Source organism: Symphalangus syndactylus, chromosome 6 (assembly GCF_028878055.3).
Source record: "Symphalangus syndactylus isolate Jambi chromosome 6, NHGRI_mSymSyn1-v2.1_pri, whole genome shotgun sequence".
Lineage (NCBI taxonomy): Eukaryota > Metazoa > Chordata > Mammalia > Primates > Hylobatidae > Symphalangus > Symphalangus syndactylus.
The window spans coordinates 61,273,346-61,298,047 of NC_072428.2; the positions used below are offsets into that span (position 1 = coordinate 61,273,346).

The 24,702-nt window shown below is 38.1% G+C and overlaps 1 protein-coding gene and 1 non-coding gene across 2 annotated transcripts in view; one reads left to right on the top strand and one right to left on the bottom strand.

Moving 5' to 3' along the window:
- The window catches only part of TENM4 (teneurin transmembrane protein 4), a 3,069,169-nt gene that overhangs the window by 1,908,502 nt on the left and 1,135,965 nt on the right, over positions 1-24,702 (bottom strand). The window contains exon 4 of the mRNA XM_063641401.1: positions 9,911-9,964. The gene's annotated coding sequence lies outside the window, so the exon portion shown is untranslated. The remainder of the gene's footprint in view (positions 1-9,910; positions 9,965-24,702) is intronic.
- On the top strand, positions 22,097-22,203 carry LOC129485513 (U6 spliceosomal RNA). The gene has a single exon (XR_008658665.1). It is a non-coding gene; the product is annotated as a U6 spliceosomal RNA (small nuclear RNA).

Consider the following 24,702-nt stretch of genomic DNA (forward strand, 5'->3'; position numbering starts at 1 on the left):
CGCAGCTTCAGCAGACTTAAGCATTCCTGCCTGCTGGCTCTGAAGAGAGCAGCGGTTCTCCCAGCACAGCGCTCATGCTCTGCTAAGGGACAGACTCCCTCCTCAAGTGGGTCCCTGACCCCTGTGCTTCCTGAAAGGAGAGACACCTCCCAGCAGGGGTTGACAGACACCTCATACAGGAGAGCTCTGGCTGGTATCTGGTGGGTGCTCCTCTAGGACAAAGCATCCAGAGGAAGGAACAGGCAACAATCTTTGCTGTTCTGCAGCCTCTGCTGGTGACACCCAGGAAGGCAGGGTCTGGAGTGGACCTCCAGCAAACTCCAATGGACCTGCAGCAGAGTGGCCTTACTCTTAGGAGGAAAACTAACAGAAAGGAGGAACATCAACATTAACAAAAAAGACGTCCATGCAGAAACCCCATCCAAAGGTTACCAACATCAAAGTTCAAAGGTAGGTAAATCCACAAAGATGGGGAGAAACCAGCGCAAAAAGGCTGAAAATTCCAAAAAGCAGAATGCCTCTTCTTTTCCAAAGGATTACAACTCCTCACCAGCAAGGAAACAAAACTGGACAGAGAATGAGTTTGATGAATTGACAGAAATAGGCTTCAGAAGGTGGGTAACAACGAACTCCTCTGAGCTAAAGGAGCTTGTTCTAACCCAATGCAAGGAAGCTAAGAACCTTGAAAAAAGGTTAAACGAATTGCTAACTAGAGTTACCCACAAAGGGAAGCCTATCAGACTAACAGCGGATCTCTCTGCAGAAACCCTACAAGCCAGAAGAGAGTGGGGGCCACTATTCAATATTCTTAAAGACAAGAATTTTCAACCCAGAATTGCATGTCCAGCCAAACTAAACTTCATAAATGAAGGAGAAATAAAATCCTTTACAGACAAGTAAATGCTGAGAGATTTTGTCACTACCAGGCCTGCCTTACAAGAGCTCCTGAAAAAAGCACTAAACATGGAAAGGAACAACTGGTACCAGCCAATGTAAAAATATACCAAATTATAAAAACCATTGACACTATGAAGAAACTGCATCAACTAACGGTCAAAATAACCAGCTAGCAACATGATGACAGGATCAAATTCACACTTAGCAATATTAGCCTTAAATTTAAATGGGCTAAATGCCCCAATTAAAAGACATAAACTGGCAAATTGGATAAACAGTCAAGATCCATCAGTGTGCTGTGTTCAAGAGACCCATCACACATGCAAAGACACACATAGGCTCAAAATAAAGGGATAAAGGAAGATTTGCCAAGAAAATGGAAAGCAAAAAAAGCAGGGGTTGCAATCCTACTCTCTGATAAAACACACTTCACACCAACAAAGATCAAAAGAGACAAAGAAGGGCATTACATAATGGTAAAGGGATCACTGCAACAAGAAGAGCTAACTATCCTAAATATATATGCACCCAATACAGGAGCACCCAGAATCATAAAGCAAATTCTTAGAGACCTACAGAGACTTTGACTCCCACATAATAATATTGGGAGACTTTAATACCCCACTGTCAATATTAGACAGATCAATGAGACAGAAAATCAACAAGGATATTCAGGACTTGAACTCAGCTCTGGACTAAGCAGACCTAACAGACATCTACAGAACTCTCCACCCCAAATCAACAGAAGACACATTCTTTTCAGCACCACGTTGCACTTTTTCTAAAATCAACCGCATAATTGGAAGTAAAACACTCCTCAACAAATGCAAAGGAACAGAAATCATAACAAACAGTCTCTCAGACCACAGTGCAATCAAATTAGAACTCAGGATTCAGAAACTCACTCAAAATGGCACAACTACAAGGAAACTGAACAACCTGCTCCTGAATGACTACTGAGTAAATAATGAAATGAAGGAAGAAATAAATAGGTTCTTTGAAACCAATGAGAACAAAGGCACAATATAACAGAATCTCCGGGAAACAGCTAAAGCAGTGTTTAGATGGAAATTTATAGCACTAAGTGCCCACAAGACAAAGCAGGAAAGATCTAAAATTGACACTCTAACATCACAATTAAAAGAACTAGAGAAGCAAGAGCAATCAAATTCGAAAGCTAGCAGAAGACAAGACTTAACTAAGATCAGAGCAGAACTAAAGGAGATAGAGACATGAAAATCCCTTCAAAAAAATCAATGAAGCGAGGAGCTTGTTTTTTGAAAAGACCACTCGCCAGACTAGTAAAGAAGAAAACTGAGAAAAATCAAATAGATGCAATAAAAAATGATAAAGGGGATATCACAAGTGATCTCACAGAAACACAAACTACCATCAGAGAATACTATAAACACCTCTACACAAATAAACTGGAAAATCTAGAAGAAATGGATAAATTCCTGGACACATACACCCTCCCAAGTCTAAACCAGGAGGAAGTCAAATCCCTGAATAGACCAATAACAAGATCTGAAATTGAGGCAGTAATTAATAGCCTATCAACCAAAAAAAGTCCAGGACTGGATGGATTCACAGCCAAATTCTACCAGAGGTACAAATAGGAGCTGGTACCATTCCTTCTGAAACTATTCCAAACAATAGAAAAAGAGGGACTCCTCCCTAACTCATTTTATGAGGCCAGAATCATCCTGATACTAAAACCTGGCAGAGACACAACAAAAAAAAGAAAATTTCAGGCCAATATCCCTGATGAACATCGATGCAAAAATCCTCAATAAAATACTCGCAAACTGAATCCAGCAGCACATCGAAAACCTTACCCACCATGATCAAGTCGGCTTCATCCCTGGGATGCAAGGCTGGTTCAACATACGCAAGTCAATAAATGTAATCCAGCATATAAACAGAACCAATGACAAAAACCACATGATTATCTCCATAGATGCAGAAAAGGCCTTTGATAAAATTCAACACCCCTTCATGCTAAAAACTCTCAGTAAACTAGGTATTGATGGAACATATCTCAAAATAATAAGAGCTATTCATGACAAACCCACAGCCAATATCATACTGAATGGGCAAAACTGGAAGCATTCCATTTGAAAACTGGCACAAGATAAGGATGCCCTCTCTCACCACTCCTATTCAACATAGTATTGGAAGTGCTGGCCAGGGCAATCAGGCAAGAGAAGGAAATAAAGGGTATTCAAATAGGAAGAGAGGAAGTACAATTGTCTCTGTTTGCAGATGACATGATTGTATATTTAGAAAATTCCATTGTCTCAGCCCAAAAGCTCCTTAAGCCAATAAGTGACTTCAGCAAAGTCTCAGGATAAAAAACCAATGTGTAAAAATCACAAGCATTCCTATACATCAATAATAGACAAACAGAAAGCCAGATCATGAGTGAACACTCATTCACAAATGCTACAAAGAGAATAAAATACCTAGGCATAAAACTTACAAGGGATGTGAAGGACCTCTCCAATGAGAACTAAAAACCATTGCTCAAGGAAATAAGACAGGACACAAATGGAAAAACATTCCATGCTCATGAATAGGAAGAATCAATATAATGAAAATGGCCATACTGCCCAAAGTAACTTATAGATTTAATGCTATCCCCATCAAGCTACCATTGACTTTCTTCACACAATTAGAAAAAACTACTTTAAATTTTATATGGAACCAAAAAAGAGTTCGCATAGCCAAGACAACTCTAAGCAAAAAGAACAAAGCTGGAGGCATCATGCTTCCTGACTTCAAACTATACTACAAGGCTACAGTAACCAAAACAGCATGGTACTGGTAGCAAAACAGATATATAAGCCAACAGAAGAGAACAAGGGCCTCAGAAATAACACCACACACATCTACAACCATCTGATCTTTGACAAACCTGACAAAAACAACCAATGGGGAAAGGATTCCCTATTTAATAAATGGTGTTGGGAAAACTGGCTAGCCATATGCAGAAAACTGAAACTGGACCCTTTCCTTACACCGTATACCAAAATTAACCCAAGATGGATTAAAGACTTAAATGTAAGACCTAAAACCATAAAAACCCTAAAAGAAAACCTAGGCGATACCATTCAGGACATAGGCATGGGCAAAGACTTCATGACTAAAACACCAAAAGCAATGGTAACAAAAGCCAAAATTGACAAATGGTATCTAATTAAACTAAAGAGCTTCTGCACAGCAAAAGAAACTTTCATCAGGGTGAACAGGCAACCTACAGAACGGGAGAAAATTTCTGCAATCCATCCATCTGACAAACGGCTAATATCCAGAATCTACAAAGAACTTAAACAAATTTACAAGAAAAAAACAACCCCATCAAAAAGTGGGTGAAGGATATGAACAGACACTTATCAAAAGAAGACACTTGTGCAGCCAACAAACATATAAAGAAAAGCTCATCATCACTAGTCATTAGAGAAATGCAAATCAAAACCACAATGAGATACCATCTCACGCCAGACAGAATGGCAATCATTAAAAAATCAGGAAACAACAGTTGCTGGAGAGGATGTGGAGAAATAGGAACACTTTTACACTGTTGGTGGGAATGTAAATTACTTCCACTTTGGAAGACAGTGCAGCAATTCCTCAAGAATCTAGAGCTAGAAATACTATTTGACCCAGCAATCCCATTATTGGGTATATACCCAAAGGATTATAAATTATTCTGCTAAGAAGACACATGCACATGTATGTTTATTGTGACACTGTTCACAATAGCAAAGACTTGGGACCAACTCAAATGCCCATCAATGATAGACTGGATAAAGAAAATGTGGCATATATACACCATGGAATACTATGCAGCCATAAAAAAGAATGAGTTCATGTCCTTTGCAGGGACATGGATGCAGCTGGAAACCATCATTCTCAGCAAACTAACACAAGAACAGAAAACCAAACACTGCATGTTCTCACTCATAAGTGGGAGATGAACAATAAGAACACATGGATGCAGGGAGGGGAATATCACACACTGGGGCCTGCTGGGGGGTGGGGGGCTAGGGGAGGGATAGCATTAGGAGAAATACCTAATGTAGATCATGGGTTGATGGGTGCAGCCAGCCACCATGACATGTATATACCTATGTAACAAACCTGCATGTTCTGCACATGTACCCTGAACTTCAAGTATAATAATAATAAAAAAATTCCATCTTTACCTTCTCCCATGTATTACATACACCCTGATTGATCTGATACTAATTTTCTTTCCATTTGGTTTTAAAGTCTAAAACTAATTACCTGTTGATCTACTGGAAAACCTCAAGAGGCAAAACTGAGAGTTGGATTTCGTAAAGGAACTGATTATTAATTCTTACGGCTGTTGAAAGCAGTTTGGAGATGTCATTTTGTTTCACTACATTTAAAAAAAATCTTTTGAAAATTATCTAAAGTATGGCATCTTCCTCAAGGTATCCCGTGCCACATGCCAAATAAAAATATTGACGTGGTCTGCTGCACTATTCCACTAACATTTATTTTGAAGTCATACATTTTCCTCTTATCTTAGAGAAAAAAAAAACCCTTCCAACTGCATAATTTATAATTTAAGAAGTTTTCTTAGATCAAAAGGAAAGAAAGAATGAACAGAAGCAAAGAGCGTAAAAAGCTTTTATATGTGAGTGATCGCACCATACTCTGTGTGGCCTCTCTCCCTGTTGCTGTAAGCAGAAGCAGAAAAAAGAAACCAGAGAGAGCACGATTTGTTCAAGGTTGCTCAATGTGAGTCAGAAAAGACTGGCTATTTGAATGCAAGGCAGACCCCACATCTTTCTCCCCTAAAAAGGTATATTTGTATGTGATTGGTTTCAATCCCAACAAGTAAACACAATCACATTTCATACATTTCAAGCAGCAAACAAGGCATAGCTGTTTTTCTTAAGGGGAGGAGTGTTGGGAGGCTTCAGGGGAGAAATATTTACTATATAACAAAATATATAAACAGGCTACTCAATGAGAGGGTGGTAGAGATGTGTATGGGATCCTTGGAACAAATATTGAGGGTTGGAAGAGACCGGGTAGAAGTGCATATAGAGATTATGAGGGAGCAGGAACTGGGGGGACAGTTTATGCTACTGCTCCCTGCAACTTCTTAAGGGCCTTTAGACTTTCCACCTCTGTGAGGCCTTCTAACGCCTCCTCACCCTCCCTAACTGTCCCAAGTAAATCCTGTCTCCATGGTTCACAGCTAGTCCATGTGTAAGACAATATAACCTTCTGATTGAAAGCTCATCTATAGAGTTAAATAGCACTGCACTCAAATCCAAAAGCAATTTGCTACCAGTTTAGGGGCTTTTGGCAAGCTAATTCAGCCCTCTAAGCCTCAGGCTTTCCCATATGAAAAAAAAAAAATGAGAATAACAGTGTCTGCTGCAGAGGTTCTTATAGAATTAAATGAGAGAATCCATGTGCTCAATGCACTGCCTGACAATGATGAATAAATGGCAGAAAGTGTTATCACTTTCATGGCATATTTTGTATATATCGTTTTCATTCGCTTGTCTTCACATGAAGAATGTTGGCTCTCTCAAATAGCCTGTAAGTAAAACATGAGGTTACTTTGAAGCCTAACCAGTAGACTTTGAACCTGAATTAGAGTTTCTTCTCATTAAAGAATTTAGCAATAATCCTGAGCCATCTGTGGCTGTGAGAATAAATCTGCTCTGTCCAGAAGTGACATTCCATTCCTTTATAACTCTCTTTTCTTTTGCCCATGTTGAGCTCAGAATGAGATACTCCAAAATTAAGAAAATAGCAGAAGCATCAAGGTCTCTCTGACTTCTCCTGGTTTCTTCCCCTGAAGATTGGCATATGATAGGTGTCCTGTCCTATATCCAGAGGGAAGTAATGCCATGCAGTGATGCCAAGAAGAAACTGAACAAATAGCCCTTGCTAAGTTCCCCTCAGGTTATTGACATTAGATCATACGCTTTTGTCCTCCAATCATACTTCTGCATGACTGTCTGTAAAAATTTGCAGTTTTCCCTGAGAACTTTATCTTCATTTCTGAAGACTCCCATGTCTTCCCATTTTTATTAAATACATTTGTTATGCTTTTCTCTTGTTGCTCTGTCTTTTGTTATAGGGTGGGGAAATAAATTTTTTTCTCCCATACCCATCTTGTCTACCCCAGGATGTATCCTCCTTACTGAAAGGCCTTATTCCTAAACTCACATGTTTCTCTATGTTTGTAGACTGCTAATCTAATCCTTAACTATTAGGAAGTCATTGTGATTTTTTTTTTTTTTTGATATGGCGTCTCACTCTGTTGCCCAGGCTGGAGTGTAGTGGCACCATCTTGGCTCACTGCAACCTCCACCTCCCAGGTTCAAGCGATTCTCCTGCCTCAGCCTCCCGAGTAGCTGGGATTACAGGCACCTGCCACCATGTTGTTTGGTTCACCTTATGGAGTCAACATTTTTCAGTAATGGGAAGGGTTATAAAATCCCTTTGGCAGGAAAGAGCTTAGTTTGATGACGAAATTCCACTGGACAGCACCATGATACTCTCTATATAAAACCATTTAACCTCCATGGACAGATGAACATTGGAACATTATTATTATTATTTTATGTTCAACATTGTTTAAGTTATTCAATTACTTCTGGAGAGAGGTAGGGCTGTGATATCCTGATTTTCAAGCTACTAAGTTTTCATCTTTCATCCTCAGTCTCTAGTACAAAGAGGCTGAGGTTAAATTTCAGAGGAAGAGGGATTACAGTCAGGCCCAACATTATAGTAAGGGAATCTGAAAATGCAACTGAAAATTTTTAGAGCTTAATCTAAGGAATAGCATTTGAGTAAATTATAAGGAAATACAGGGTTAAGTCAGATGTAAGTGGCAGAGAGAAAATAGGGTTAGAATAGAAGTCATTAAATGTAATCCCAGCACTTTGGGAGGCCGAGGCGAGCAGATCACGAGGTCAGGAGATCGAGACCACGGTGAAACCCCGTCTCTATTAAAAAATACAAAAAATTAGCCGGGCGTGGTGGTGGGCACCTGTAGTCCCAGCTACTCGGAGAGGCTGAGGCAGGAGAATGGCGTGAACCTGGGAGGCGGAGCTTGCAGTGAGCCGAGAATGTGCCACTGCACTCCAGCCTGGGCGACAGAGTGAGACTCCGTCTCAAAAAAAAAAAAAAAAGAATATAAGTCATTAAAGCCAGCATGAATAAGAAAGAACATGAAGCAGAGTAGAGGCTGGCAGATGAGACTGTCAGTTTTGTTGCTGAGGTTCTAAGTAACTGGAGATGTGAAAGGATAGGCAGTAGACAAGAGGTGGGAGTTGCCATCATGAGCAACTCCCAGACCTCCAAGGCCCAGAGACTGCATTGGAGCCACTTAGGAAAAACCTACCTTTCTTTGGATCCTCTTGTCTATTACAGGATGTTTTCTTCTTAATAGAGGACCTTATTATTCATAAGCTTGAACATTTTTGTGTCTTACTCCTCACCCTTTCCACCCATCTCAACCTGGTAAGAGTTAGTACAGAGAAAATAACAACTCACCAAAGCTAAAGTCAGCTATGAATGCAGGGGAGTTAATTTAGTTATGTAAGAATAACAGAATTAAGGAAAAGGAATGCAAGGCATAAAGTGGAAATGAGAGACCCCTAAAGAAGAAGTTTTGGCATGAAAGTGGAAGAAAGGTATTGGAAAGGTTTTCTAGGTAGCAAAAAGCATGGGCAGGTGGATGTGAATCCAGTATGAGATGGGCTTGCCTTTGCAGGACTGGATGGGAAGTAATGTTTTCTTGAGAAAATCACATTCAGTAAAGAAAGAAGGAGAAGAAATGAGCAGCATGAGTGTTGCTCATTTATAACATGTGCTTATTAATTTGTACACATCAACTTATAAAATGTGTACCACATTCCTATGGAATTGACATTATTGTCTGAGAAAAAGTATCTTACAGAATAGAACTCTGAGAACAAATTCTATTTTCTCCCCATCTAATGTCTAGGTATAAATCGAAACCATGCCCCAACATAGATAATTTTGAATGCTGCATTCTTACTTAATATCTTGCCTCTATATTTTCTATTGAGATTAAACATTTTTCACAATTATAACTTTTAACAGATGCATAATATTCCACCATGTAGTTATGCCATTATTTATTTAACAAACTCCAAATTATTAGGTAGTGGGCTTTCTCCCCAAGGTTTCATTATTTTAAATAATTCCACAGTAAAAATATTTCATATACATTTTAAAATTAGTTTTTAATTATTTCCTTAAATAAATGACTCTAAATTGAATAAGTAAATCAACAGGCATACATAATTTTAAGACTTTACTTACATATTTTCTTGCTTCAAAGAAAAGTCATTTAGTTTACACTAGGAAAGCAATTTAAAAACCAGAAACAATAAGACTGAGAAGCCAGTACCTAAAGGCTCTTCTGAGAATTCAGATTGCACCAGAGAAGTCAACGCTCACTGGAGCTACACCTTATTCTGGCCCTGACCAATCCATTCTCACTTCCCCTGATGCAGAATCAGTTTCAAAGCATGTGTTGTGTCTAGACTGTTTCTATTCAGCTTGCTGAAAAGAATGCCACAACACACCTGGTCCCCCAAAGTGAGTAGGAAGAGTCTTAATACATCACAGCCCCTTAAGTTCCCTCTCAAGCCAGCAGAGAAATTCCTGAGTAATAATTCCAGTCGAGCTATCTTTTTTCACAATCTCACCTTTACTCAACAGCATCCCAACCAACGCAAAATATTTGTCCATATATTTTCTGTACATATAGGCATGCCACACTTCACTAATTTGAGGCCAAAGGATCAAAATAATAATTGCTTTACCCACCTGCATGTTTGCTGTATTTAACTCAGACCCTTTGCAAGAATCTGACCAAACAAGGTGCAACCAGACCAAACTAGAAAGCCTGCTTGGTTAAATTTCTGTTTACCACAGGATTGCTGAATATGTGTGTGTTCACAGCAGCCCCGAAATGGCTTACCTCATTCAATCTTGCCTTTTCAGTCCAGTCGGCACAGTGAAAATGTTGACTTATCTGGAAAAGGGGAAATACAAGAGCATAATAAGTAGGACATAAAATAGAAATATGTGTAATATAAAGCATGTGGTATTTTTTCAGTACAAATAATAGAATCTCACTTCATATTTTGGGAAAATAACAAAAAGGCAATAAGAGAAAATCATATTCTTAGCAAGTGACTCAAAACCCCCTACAGAAATCAGACCCACGTTCAGTCTAGCCTTCAGAAATGACCTGGCAAAATGAAGCAAGAGTCATTTCAGAGTCGTTTAATCTCTAACTTCAATTTTCTTAATAAAAAGAGACACAGCAGTACCTTGGTTCGTTAGCTCAGGGAGGGGTCTGGCAAATGAATCCAGTCTAATTATAGAATGCCTGTGAGATAGCAAGTGCAACATGTGTATGATCTTCCACGATCTGACTTCTTCAAAGTTATAACCCACATGTTAATAAGCAACTGAAATTCATGCTGGCATGGAAGCAATGAGTCTAATCCTAAATCTGTAATCAGATACTTGGGCATGAGCAAGTTTCATAGCATGAAAGAATACTGAAAATATTTGGATGCATTAAAATTTATATATTTCAAAAATTATAATAAGATAGGTTTTCTTTATATAAAATTAATTATGATTTAAATGCTTTTTTATTTATAAAATAATTGACCATAAGTAAATTTCACCAAAACCCTGTGATTCCTCTAAGATTTTAGAGCTCTATACCTCCAAATTATTTAAACTATTATGATTTAGTATAATGATTGTTTCATTTTAATATCCCAAGAATGTCAGACATTAAGATACAAATTCACATTCATAAAGGTCAGACTAAAAAATCTTCTTTTATATGTGTTTTGATTATCAGGGTAAACGTTTTTATTCACACAGTCCTAAGATTTATACACACAGTCCTAACATTACATTTCTGTCTTCAGTATCAATGCTTTTCCATGTTCTATTTAACAGTTCAAAGAAGACATTTTATGCTTTGCTAGTTATAAAATATATATGACAGTACTATTAGAAATCAATCTTCATTAGGATCATGTGAAAAAAAACTGGCATAGAAACTTCCACTAGAAAGAGAAAGGGGATTCTTAGATTTGCAAAGGACATTATTTTAGTTATGACCCACCTAGGTTGGCTTTTTCTCAATACCCTAACATAATAATCCTAACTAAAAATGTTGATCACTAATCAGTGTATTTAATGGTGAGTCTTTAATTTATTAAATTAATCATCTAATTTCTTTTCCAGGTCCCAATTCACATTTACATGTAATCAAAAAGCAGAATTAAAGATATCATTTTAATTATTCATCTGATATGGTTTGGATCTGTGTTCCCACCTAAATCTCATGTTGAAATGTAATCCTCAATGCTGGAGGTGGGGCTTGGTGGGAGGTGTTTGGATCATGGGATTGGTTTCTCATGGTTTAACACCACTCCTGGTGCTGTCGTCGTGATAGTAAGCGCTCCTGAGATCTGGTTGTTTAAAAGTGTGTGGCACCTCCCCGCTCTCCCTCTTCCTCCTGTTCAGACAAGGTGAAGTGATGGCTCCTCCTTTGCCTTCTGTCACTAAGTTTCCTGAGGCTTCCCTGAAGCTGATGCTGCCATGATTCCTGTACAGCCCGCAGAACTGTGAGCCAATTAAACCTCCTTTCTTAAACCTCCTATTACTTTATAGCAGTGTGAGAAAAAACAAATACAGAAAATTGGTACCAGGAGTTGTGTATTGCTATAAAGATACCTGAAAATGTGGAAGCACCTTTGGAATTGGGTAATGGGCAGAGGTTGGAAGAGTGTGGAGGGCTCAGAAGGTGACAGGAAGATAAGGGAAAATTTGGAACTTCTAGAGATTTGTTGAATGGTTATAATCAAAATGCTAATAGTCAGGGAAGGCCAGGATGAGGAGGTCTCAGGTGGAGATGAGGAACTTATTGGCAATGGAGCAAAGGTCACATTTGGCAAAGAGCTTGTTTGGATTATGCTCCTTCCCTACAGATCTGTGAAACTTTGAACTTGAGAGTGATAATTTAGAGCAGGAGTCCCCGACCCCTGAGCCACAGACAATTATCAGTCCATGACCTGTTAAGAGAGGCAAGCAGGCAAGCAAGTGAAGCTTTATCTGTATTTACAGCCATTCCCCATTGCTCACATTACTGCCTGAGCTAGGCCTCCTGTTAGATCAGCAGAGGCATTCAATTCTCATAGGAGCGTGAACCCTATCGTGAACTGCATCTGTGAGGGATCCTAGGTTGTCTGCTCCTTATGAGAATCTAATGTCTGATGATCTGTCACTGTCTCCTATTGCCCATGGATGGGACTATCTAGCTGCAGGTAAACAACTTCAGTGCTCCCATTGATTCTACATTATGGTGAGCTGTATAATTCTTTCATTGTGTCTTACAATGTAATAATAATGGAAATAAAGTGCACAATAAATGTAATGTACTTGAATCACCCTGAAACCATCCCACCTACCCCAGTATGTGGAAAAATTGTCATCCACAAAACCAGTCCCTGGTGCCAAAAAGGTTGGGGACTGCTGATTTGGGGTACCTGGTAGAATAAATGTCCAAGCAGCAAAGCATTCAATTTTTGACCTGGCTGTTTCTGATAGCCAATTTCATATGCATGAGCAAAGAAATTATGTAAAACTGGAACTTATATTTAATAGGAGGCCAGGTGCAGTGGCTCACACCTGCGATCCTAGCACTTTGGGAGGCTGAGGCCGTCAGATCACCTGAGGTCAGGAGTTCAAGACTAACCTGGCCAACATGGTGAAACCCTGTCTCTACTAAAATACAAAAATTAGCCGGGCACGATGGCGGGTGCCTGTAATCCCAACTAGTCAGGAGGCTGAGATGGGAGAATCATTTGAACTTAAGAGACAGTAGTTGCAGTGAGCTGAGATCATGCCATTGCCCTCCAGTCTGGGTGGCTGAGCAAGACTCTGTCTCCAAAAAAAAGTGTTTCTGAATTATAAAATATTATATAAATGTTTGTTTCAAAACTACCTATTTTCAGTTAATATAAATGTGCCTGCCTGCATGTTTTCCTCCCTTCCTCACTTCTTATTGGCATTAGGATACTATTAGCATTTGTTCAGCATTTACTTCAATGAGCATTACTAGGAAATGAGAGCATCAAATTCCAGCCTCCATGAATTTGGTTCCAAATTCCTCAGGGAAGATATCAATTAATTCTAACCTCAGGAACTGAAGACAGCTTCATGGAGAAGGTGACAATAAAGTTGGAAAGATGAGTAGATTTTTAGCAGACAGACATACTGCTGTGAATGTAGTAGATTTTTAGTTAACGTCTGTACAGCGAAAATCACCTTCAACAAGTCTGCATTTTACCAATGAATAGAATCCCTGGAATTTCTATGTTTGTGCTTAAAGATGTTTTTTAAAAGGCTGCATTGGACATGGATATTCTTTGTTCTATGAGCTTTGTACATAAATTATGACCCAAATTAATGGAAGATATAATCCAAACTGATGCAAATGCCCTAGTTTTAGACAGCTGCAATGGTTATTTTTGTACATCTGGGAAACAGCTGTCGGATCTCATCTATACACTGGTTTTTGTTCAACTTCAAATGGGTGTCAAGAATAAAAAAAAAAAATAGGTGATTAGAAGGTGGTACCCATGTCAGGAATACATAAGAGTTTCTAAGCCTTTCTTCCAGCTTCTAAATCACCATTCTCATACGGCACTGGCATGATGGAACATTCTCACAGATTGCCTTTCCCCATCCAAGCTCTGAGGACGCCCAGGCTGGTTGGAAGTTGTAGCTTGTGTAATAATTCCAAAAGCACTCCTCTCCCATGATTACACAGAACAAGTAATGGGATAGTCATTTTCAAGGCCAGGCATAAGTGATTACTCACCAGGATGCAGAGGTTATGATAGGAAAGGCCCACGCTGATGCTGACAGTCAGAAGCAAGATGCAGGGCTTGACCCTTTACTGCAAGAAGCTTCAGAGACCATGCATCTGAGCCAGACAGCTGACGAGATGCCTTCTCCTTGGGATTCACACCCCAACAATAGGCTAATAGATTCATGCCATAAATGCAGTGACCTTTGTGGTCAGAAACATTTCTCACAGGAGAGAAAAAGGTGCCATACGCCCCTGTGTGCTACAGTTTTGACAGTGACTGACAGCATGGGCTGGCCACAGTCTCCAGGAAGCCGTATGCACAGACTTTTGCATTGTTACCCTTTGATTAACTTCTGACACACTTTGCAACATAAAACTCTTACAAGGAAATTGCTCTGTAATGCTGGCTGTAACATCTAGAAACTTTGCCAAGGACAGCTAAAATGTACCCCAAAGCAGTGTGGCCTGAAATAATATCCATGTGCGTGTATGTGTATGGGGAACACACTTTGGGCTTTAAATTTTCACATTCATAATGCTATTAAGTGCAATATTTAGAAAAAGATTCTCACATGTTATCAGCATATTGCACATGAAGAGACTTAAGCACTGCCAAGATGAAAATAAATAATGTATGAAGTCAGAGGCCTGAAGCAAATGTTAACTAATTTCAAAATGGGTCAAAATCACAACAATTAAGTCCCTGACATGTGAAGTCATTTTTTTTCCTTCCTAAAATATTAACCAACTTGTTTCACTTCTTCTAGATTGATTTGTAGAGCATGAAAGGTCATTTTCGTGGCAGAGGCGGAATTTGGCTTCTACAAGCCATCCATAATGAGAGCCAATAAATTAGGTAAAGCTCCTGTTTACCTAAGCTGAAATATTGATGTCCAAGACCACATGGAATGCAAATCTCTACATTAATCATTTTTCTCCAGTTGGGAAATTCAGACCATGGTAACACATGCTTTGATAGACCTATACATCATAGTTACAGCAACATTAGACAGTGCCTCAGTGACAGAATACAAATATATTGCATTGGATTTCCTTCATTTTCCCCAGCCTGACTTTTATGTGTGTCTGCAAACTCTGCTCTGGGTGTGTGAGGTTTTGACACGGGTTTGGGTGATATTTTTGGTCTAGGAAATAAGTGAAAATTGATAACAAGAATTTTCTTCGGTTGGTTACCTGCGAAGCGAATCTGGAGGAGGCTCACATCTAGTTCATTAAGCATAGCACTTTGATGAGCACATACCCTGTGTTCAGCCTTATCCCACTCCAACAGTAATATGGTCTGTGTTTCCCAGGGTGGGATTCATGAACCATCTCTGTCAGATCACCTGGGTGCTTGCTGGGAAATGCAGTTTCCTAGGCTTCATCATAATCGATCAGATTTTCTTAGGGTGGGGCCAGGGAATCTTGTACAAGATCCTCGGTTGTTTATTATACACACTGTTGTTTGATAACTGATATAGGCAGCTCGCATCTGTAGGCTTCTAAAAACTACCCTGTCTTGCCACTTTTCTGCAGAAAGTCTTTCCTGTCCAAACCTCTACTTAGCCCTCTTTTCCTTCTCTAGAGGCATTTCTCGCACAGTCTTATCTACTTTTAAGGTTATTCTCTCTATATGCAGAAGACTCTCAAATTACTATTTCCAACAGTGATGTTCTATCTCAGCTTCCAATTCATATATGAAAATGCCTGTTGAAACTGTCCACCTGGCACTAGAAAGACAGTGTGGCCAAACTGAACTCATTCCTCTTTCATTGCTATCGCACAGCCAGACAGAAACCCTGATGCTCTCATTCATTCTTCTGTCTCCCTTTTATTTTCAACACGTACATCATTAAATAAATAGCCTGTGTCATCTACTCATAGTCTCCACGATGGCTTATTCTCTTCTTTCTTTTCTACCCCTGTGCAAAGTCCAGGCCTTCCTCATTTCTCAGCTGTACCATTGTAACAAACCTCTAAACCAGTGTTCCTGTCTTTTGTCTTGAACTTCTCAAATCAATCTTCTACATGGTGGCTGAACAGGTTTTCTAAAAATAAAACTGACTGAGTCACTTGTTTCCTTAGCACTATGAGAACATTCCTCCCGCAGGACAAAATCTAGGTTTTCCGGCCCAACTCTCCTGCCCATTTCTAGTCTATCCATACTCGATTTTCATCAGTCCTCACCTTGATTATCCTTCAGTACAATGGTTTATAGTAACCTTATACTATGCCTTTCCTCCCATTTCCCTCTGCCTGGAGTACCCTTTTCTTGACTATTTTTATTCATATTATTACTCAATAATTATAATGATGCTTATAAATGTTATTTTATAACACAATTATCTAATATGGATACTTACTCTATGCCAACTATTGAGTTAAATTCTTTTGATTCTCACAAGGATCAAAATGTGATAACCTCCATTAGTAGGCTTTTCAAGAAGCCTTCTTTCATCACTTTTTTAAGGCTTTCCTTAATCTCTAGTCTGACTACTTCTTACCTTATTACCACCAACACGCTGTGTGCTTACTTCAGCCAAAACATTTAGCCTAATATACTAAAATAGTATGTTTATATTCTCCACTCTCTTTTCATCACTAAATTATCTGATTCACAAGGGCAGAGCATGTCTTATTCAGATCTATTTTCAAACCATGTCGTCCTAGCTGCCCAAGTAACTTTTTTTAACTCAAGAGATCTGATTCATGGCCATAGAGAATATCACTGTGAGTGGCTCTTCTCAGCATATTAACTAAGAGACTTTTGATCTGAGACCTTGAACTTCAAGCGGAGAGGCAGAACCATGTTCATGTTTGTATCTCCCTATAGTGCCTAGTCCTGCATATCTTATATGATCAATGCTCAAAAGTGTTTGTACAAATTTAACTGCTACTATGTGGATTTCAGGAATATTAAAATGATGATCAGCTCTGCTAAATTTTAGAAATACAGAGTACACAAAGTCACTGTCATTAGGCACCCTAGCAAAATCATTACGCACTCTAGCTTCATTTCAGCAGCATGATGTCAGAAGGGATATTCATTAAACATAATGGATTTGTGAGTGTCAGACAGAATAAATGTATGAACTCACAAAAAGGGCAAAGGGGAATGGATCCCTGTTGTGAGAAAAGGGCAAATGGAACCTTGTAGAGCCAGAAACCCCAAGAATTAAGGGGCTCAATGGGATGGGATTTTTTTTTAACAACTGTTTAAATTTTTTTCAGTAATGGCATACTTTTGGTACGTTTAATTATATCTGAATATGGTCATAAAATAGTATAATGATAATGAAATATTGCTCAACTTATTGAGTGAATAGTTTGGCCCAAGTGTTCTATATAGCTCAATATATCTTCTAGGTATGTATTTTCTCCCATTTTATAGATGAGGAAGCTGAAGTTCAGAAGGGTTTAGTAACTTTCTCAAGATCATATTGCAATGTATTCGCACATGATAGTCTGTGTGTTAATTCATTTAACAAGCACATGCTCAGCAACAACTGTGCCAGGCATTGAACTAGGAACTAAACATACAGGGATAAGTCAGAAGTTCAAAGAGTTCTCAGTACTGTGATAGAATCATAAAAAGTAACACTTATGATACAATGTGGCATGTACTCTGCAAGAATGAGCCTATGAGGTCAATGCAGAGGGTCACAGGAACCTGGGAGAGAGGGAGCTAATCTAGCTTGGGATAAAAGCAAACAAACAAACAAACATGTAAAGCATCAGGGAACACTTCCCAAAAAGGCATGAAAAGTCTGACTGTATGAGGCAAGAACCACAGTTTAGATGGAGGGAATGATACATGCCATTGACTCAGAAGTCTTCCGTGTCCTATATTTCTCATCACTGCTATCACCAGAATATGTCTGAGAAGGTAATAGCAGATCAACTTGATTTTACACTCTCAAAGTGGACACCTTGAGAGATGGTTTTCAGTGAGGATGAAAAGTATGAGTATGCAATGGAAGAGTGCTTACAATTTGTCCTACGGATGCAAATGGTACCCTTTAGTGATTGTGCAGGGCACAACCTGTACACTGTAAATGACAGCCCTGTTCCAAGCATTGTGCTTGGTCCTTAACATATCTAATCTGATTTATTCTTCATGATGACTCTAAAAGTTGGTTTGCTTGCCTTCATTGTATAGATAAGGAGACTAATACCCCAGGAGTTTAAAAGACTGTCCAAACATCATACACAGAACAAATAAAAGAGCCAGAATCTTAATCTAGATGTCTATGCCTCCAAAGTCCTTGATCCAGCTGCTAGAAAATCAGGAATAAGGAAGAAATTCTATTTTACCTCTTTGGTGAGCTCTTCTCTGGCATCATAAATGGGTACTTCCCCCTGACTTCCCAGTCTAGTTCTCACAAGAGACAAGATAAACTGCTGCTTCTATACTAGCTTCTGTAAGAGTACCACCCTGTCTGGGCCCTATTTTCATTAATCTTTATGCTTTTCCCTGATTTGATTCTTTCTTTTACCCTAATTTCCTCCCTAGTCTGGCTAAAAAAAAGACCATTCCTTTTGATGACATATGCTAGTAGGTTTGTTCTCATTATGATTGTGCCTATTAAACTGTTCCAATATTAATCTAGGTCATAGAAGACTAATAGAAATCCCCTATTAATGTAATATTTCTTAAGTACTATATGTTACCATATTTATAAGAGCTCAGGCAGAGCCAGCAATGGGAACTCTAAGCTTATAGTAATAAAATAGGAGGGATGATGCATATCAGAAGCACAGGTTTCCTTTGAACACCTTTCTGTCTCACTTTCAGGACTGTGGGGTTGTTAAGTCTAATTTTATGACCACTATCATGTTGTAAAACTTGTCAGTCTTTGCTGTATCCTCAGATGTGAGGCCTTGCCCATCCCTCTCTTTTCATGTTATTTGAATTCTGGATGTGGGTTAAAATCCCAGAAGCAGTAAGCTTTCTGTTCTGAGCATACTGTGCATTAATCTACTACACACCAAAGTCTATTAATTTTGAATAGTGCTATCAATTATACCACATGACAGAGAGATAACTATGTTATCACCTTTGAAGAAGTGTCTTTCTTAAGAAACCTATATAGCCTTATCAAGACTCTAATGCTGATGGATAACCCCCTTCTCAAAAATCACAATTTGATTGCATTTTCTTTTACAGGATCTTCAAAGTGCAAGCCAATACAATACTTCTGAGGCTGGTATCACCTATCCGCTTAGACAATTAATGAGCTTATCATTACTCTTCTGATAAAAATAAGACCATTCCACTTACTCTGGGCTTTTAAATATACCTACTTTCCAGGTATGAAATCTATAGAAAGGCAATGTTAGCACCCATACCTGGCCTTGTGAGTTTCCTAAGATTTATTTATCTATCAGATGCCACTGAGAAATGGCTCTTTTCATTTTTTAAAAAAATCCCATTTGACTCTGTCTCATCCTCCCATTCTCTGTCTAGCCCAATTATATTGACAATCTGGTCTTTTCTTCCTAGCCTTCCTTCAGGACAACTTCTGGTTTTTGTTCTTCCCACAAAAACTCTGGTATAAAAAAATAAATCCACTTTTATGTTAAGCTTCAGGTCTCTTAAATAATCAATGATAAAGAAAGACTAAGAAACAGCTCAAAACCCTCCCCTGACTTCCCAACTTACTAAAAATAAAATGGGATCTTTTTGCCAGACATGCCTTATAAGCTACTCACTCATTCATTCAGGCAATAAGCATGTGTTGGGTACACACTCTATGCCAACCAGTATTCTAGGTGACTACTGATACGACCAAAGCATTGTAATTCCCCTGTATTTAATAAACGAGAAGGAAAATACCAAGGAACAAATACTTACATCATATGACTGTAGATAATGAAGTGGGATACAGAAACATAAAGAAGGGTGAAGGTAGGGTGATGGAAAAGAAGAAAGGACGGTCAGGGTTTCTGGGGCTAAGCAAGTCAGGAAAGACCCCTTTCAGGAGGTGATGTTGAAACAGAGATCCAAATGAATATCTAGGGAAAGCTTTTTAAGTCATGTGAATGCCATGTGTTCAGATGTAGGCCTGGAATACATTTGGCAAGTTCAAGAGAGAGAATGAATCCAAAGTGCTTAGAGAGGAATAGGTGAGTGAGGTTACTATTGGAAAGATCAAGCAGGCATGAGTGTGATGGGAAACCAGTGGCTACTTTCAGTTACTCCTAATCTATCTTCAGTCCTGAGGACAGATGAAGCAAAAAATTCCTTTTACTGACCACATGTCTCAATATTTCAGGGAAATAATTCTACTAGCATGTCAATAAAAATGGATTTTTATGTCCTTTCAATATATCTTTAGGCTGAAGCAAATAAACTTTATGCTTTAGAAAAATATTTAGCGATATTACATCAGGGAAATGCAAATTAAAACCACAATGAGACACTATCTTACCACAGATAGAATGCCCTTTATTAAAAAGTCAAAAAATAGATGTTGGCGCAGATGTAGTGAAAAGAGAATACTTACACACTGTTTCTGGGAATGTAAATTAGCACAACCTCTCTGGAAAACAGCAGGAATACTTCTCAAAGAACTAAAAGTACATCTACTATGTTATCCTGCAATCTCACTACTGAGTACACAAAGGAAAAGAATTCATTATGTAAAAAGAACACTAGTATGTGTGTACACATTACAGCACAATTCACGACAGCAAAGATACGGAATCAACCGAAGTGCCCATCAATTGATGAGTAGATAAAAAAATAAGATATATATATTTCATTTAGTATAGACTATTATCACTAAATTTTTTTAAATTATTGCTCTAACCCTAGTACCATATACATGGAATACTATTAAATACATAAAAATGAATGAAAAATTTGTTTTGCGGCAACTTGGATAGAACTGGACGTCATAATACTAAGTAAAGTAACCTAAGAATGGGAAAACAAATATGGGTACACAAAGGCATACAGAGTGGTATAAGAGACACTGGAGACCCAGAAGAGGGGAGGGTTGGATGGCGGTGAGGGATGAAAAAATACCTATTGGATACAATGTATACTACTCTAGTGACAGGTACATTAAAATCCCAGACTTCACCACTGTACAATGCATCTATGTAACCAAGACCCACTTGTACCCCAAAAGCTACTAAAATTTAAAACAAACAGACAAAACGATTTTTAAAAAGGAAAATTAAAGGACATATATGTTTTATGGAATAGTCTCAGGGCCTTCTTGCATCACGAAAACCAATCACAGTACCAAAAAGTGCTTTATAAAATAAAATATTCAGTTGATATGTAGAGAAAATAAAAATGGACTTGCACGCAGTACAGTTAGAACAATAATTTAAAAAAGAAAAATGTTTAGTGATATTAGAATATACTCACAAAATTATATTTCCCATGAAAAGCAAAGAACAACACAGAGTAGTTGGTCCCATTTGTCTTAAAAATTATATATTTATAGGCCGGTGCAGTGGCTCACACCTGTAATCCCAGCACTTTAGGAGGCCGAGGTGGGCAGATCATGATGTCAGGAGATGGAGACTATCCTGGCTAACACAGTGAAACCCTGTCTCTACTAAAATTACAAAAAATTATCCGGGTGTGGTGGCGGGCGCCTGTAGTCCCAGCTACTCAGGAGGCTGAGGCAGGAGAATGGCGTGAACCCGGGAGGTGGAGCTTGCAGTGAGCCGAGATCATGCCACTGCAGTCCAGCCTGGGTGACAGAGTGAGACTCCATCTCAAAAAAAAAAAAAAAAAAAAGATTAAAAAATTATATATTTATATATTTGCATATGTGTATATTTATATGTAATACTTATTTTTGATCATATATTTCATGAAATACATATATGAAAAACCTCACAAAATTATGCACTATAATAGTTGAAGTAATTTTACAGATGGTAGAGTTATAGAGGATATTATTCTATTTTTTATTATTATTTTTAATTTTACTATATTTTCCAAATTTCCCACAACATGCTTTTTTCATTATAAAGGTCATAATAAACTATGACTTCTATTATTTAAAAAGCTACAAAACTGAAGATCTTTTTAAAATTACTCTAATTTGTAGATCTTTATGAAAATATGGAGGAAGATTCATTGATTAGAATTGTTAATCAATTATGTTTGCATCATAGTACTACTACTAATTAACAGTACGATGTTAGATATATTGCTTATCTTCTCTGGGTTAGTTTTACCATCTAGTAACGTGAAAAAGTAATGCCTATGCCTTAGACTCACTATGAGAAATAGTGCTCACTTCAGCAGCACATATACTGAAATTGGAACGGTACAAAGAAGATTAGCATGACCCCCACGCGAGGATGATATGCAAATTCATGAAGCGTTAAAAAAAAATTAAATAAAAAAAGAAAAGAAAGAATTTTTATGATAAATTAAAATGATTGAAAGCAAGAAACTTGCAGAAATATCTTTGTTATACTATCTTAAAAGGCAGGGATTATATAAGTATTTATAAAATATCCAGCAGATTTTTAATGGAGTAGCTTCAGCTAAATTAGAACAGGTTTTGATTGCAAACTCTAAAGAAGTCTCTATCAATATATAATCAGAGAACAGTAAAATTACTATTTTGAAACTGACCTTGAAGCATCTCTTCTATCATTAATTCCAGTCTTCCTTTTCCATCAGTGAATGTCCAACTTTTCCCTGCACACTTTTAACAATGGGACTCTCATTCATTTGGCAGTATTAGGATAGAACTCACTATTAGTTTTTTTTTTTTCCTCTGTTAACCCAAAATCCATTTATCTGTTCCTTTCACTCTACATCCTGCTTCTTTCTTCAGGATCTAGATAAAATACACCTGATCCAAGAGTCACACGATAGCCTTTTCAGTTTCTAAAAACAGCTATCATTTCCCCTCTCTACTAATCCAGATTATTATTCACTTTTTCCCCAGCTAATCCTTGGAAAATAAGGTTGCTAGGCCCCTCACTTTCCCCTGGAGCACACACACACTATATACTTATGAAGTCGAGGAATCTAAGCCTGAATACAATTTCAACCAAGTTTCACTAGCATAAAACACAGGATTCCACCTGCCTAGCTGTCTTAATTGATTTTAAAATCATATAACATTGTAGGAGTCCTATCATCGGTTGTCTTAAATGAACATTCAACACGGTACACTGAAAAGGTATTGGCCTTGAAACTCAGAGATGTAGGGTCCAGTACAGTGCCTGGCACATAATAAGCACAGTAGTCCCCACTTATTCATGTGGGATGCATTGCAAGACTCCCAGTGGATGCTTGAAACCATGGATAGTACAGAACCCTAGATATACTATGTTTCTTCCTATACATACATACCCATGATGATATTTAACTTGTAAACTAGGCACAGTGAGAGATCAATTATGGTAATAAAATAGAACAACTATAATAATATACTGTCATAAAAGTTATGTGAAATCAGTCTCTCTCTGTCTTGAAATATCTTATCATTTTATACTCACATTTCTTGAGCCTACATGTTGAGTTGAAGGGAGATGAATGACATAGGCACTGTGATGTAGCTATAGGCTACTATTGACCTTCTGACAACACATCAGAAGGAAAATCATCTGCTTGGGGTGATTCTGGGTCCTCAATCCATGTAGATGTCGATAGTTGGATGTCAGGAACAGACAATGTTGATGACTGATGGGTGAATGGGTAGCATACATATGGATATGCTGAACAAAGGGATGATCTGTGTCCAGGGTGGGATGGAACAGGACAGTAGGAGATTGCATCATGCTACTCAGACTGGCTTGCAATCTAAGACTTATAAATTGTAGATTTCTGGAATTTTTCATTTATTATTTTTGGGCTGCAGTTGACCTCAGGTAACTAAAATCACATAAAGGAGAAACACAGACATGGGGGATCTACTATTTTCAACAAATTATGGCTGTTAGTGCCATAATTACCACTGTAATTATTTAAAAACGCTTAATATTTTAGATTTGTAATCACTACGCCCTATTTTGCTGAACCTGTGTAACACATTTCGTTTTTTAGAAATCTGGGTAGAACGTTCATCTTTGTTAACTGTATTTTATGAGAATTAAATTGTCTTATCATAGTAACCCTGTTAAAAGCTTTATGGATTGTGATTCAGCGTGAAACCATATGTGCTTTCCCTTCCAGATCTCTGTCACCTGTGCATGCTATGAGCTGTTCACTATATCTTCAGTCAAGCCACAGATAAAAATGTTGACTGAAGCAAGTTCAAAGTCTGAGGCACATGTGTTGCGCATCACCCGACGTGAGGAAGAAAGGAACTGCTTATAGCCGTGTATACCTGTGTCGTTTGAGAAATGGCAGACTAAGCCATTTTTAATCATTTAATTTTTAACTCTCTGGGTCACTACATTTACCTAAAGTTGCACTTAACGTTGTAGAATCTAAGACCATTTGAAAATTGTCATTGGTATTAGTTCTTGTTTTTTTTAAAAAATATAGACTGAATCACAACTCAAACTTGTGAACTCTATTGGTATATCTGAGCAGTATAATTAATGAATTTCAGTTAATTTTTACAGACTTACTCTGTTCTAGGCCCTAAGCCAGAGCCTGAAGAAGTTCACGGTCTAGCGAAATACACAAATATATAGATATATCATCGTATGTATGTTATCAAGTATTAAAACAGAGGCATTCATGACTGTTTCTAAAGTGTCATAACCAAATTCCTGGCCACATAATTAAAAACATTTTAGAGCTGGCAAATATTTTATGGATTATCAAATCCAATCTTTTAATTATATCCAGAAACTGGCTCAAAAAAGGAAACCAACTTGGCCGGGCACAGTGGCTCACGCCTGTAATCCCAACACTTTGGGAGGTTGAG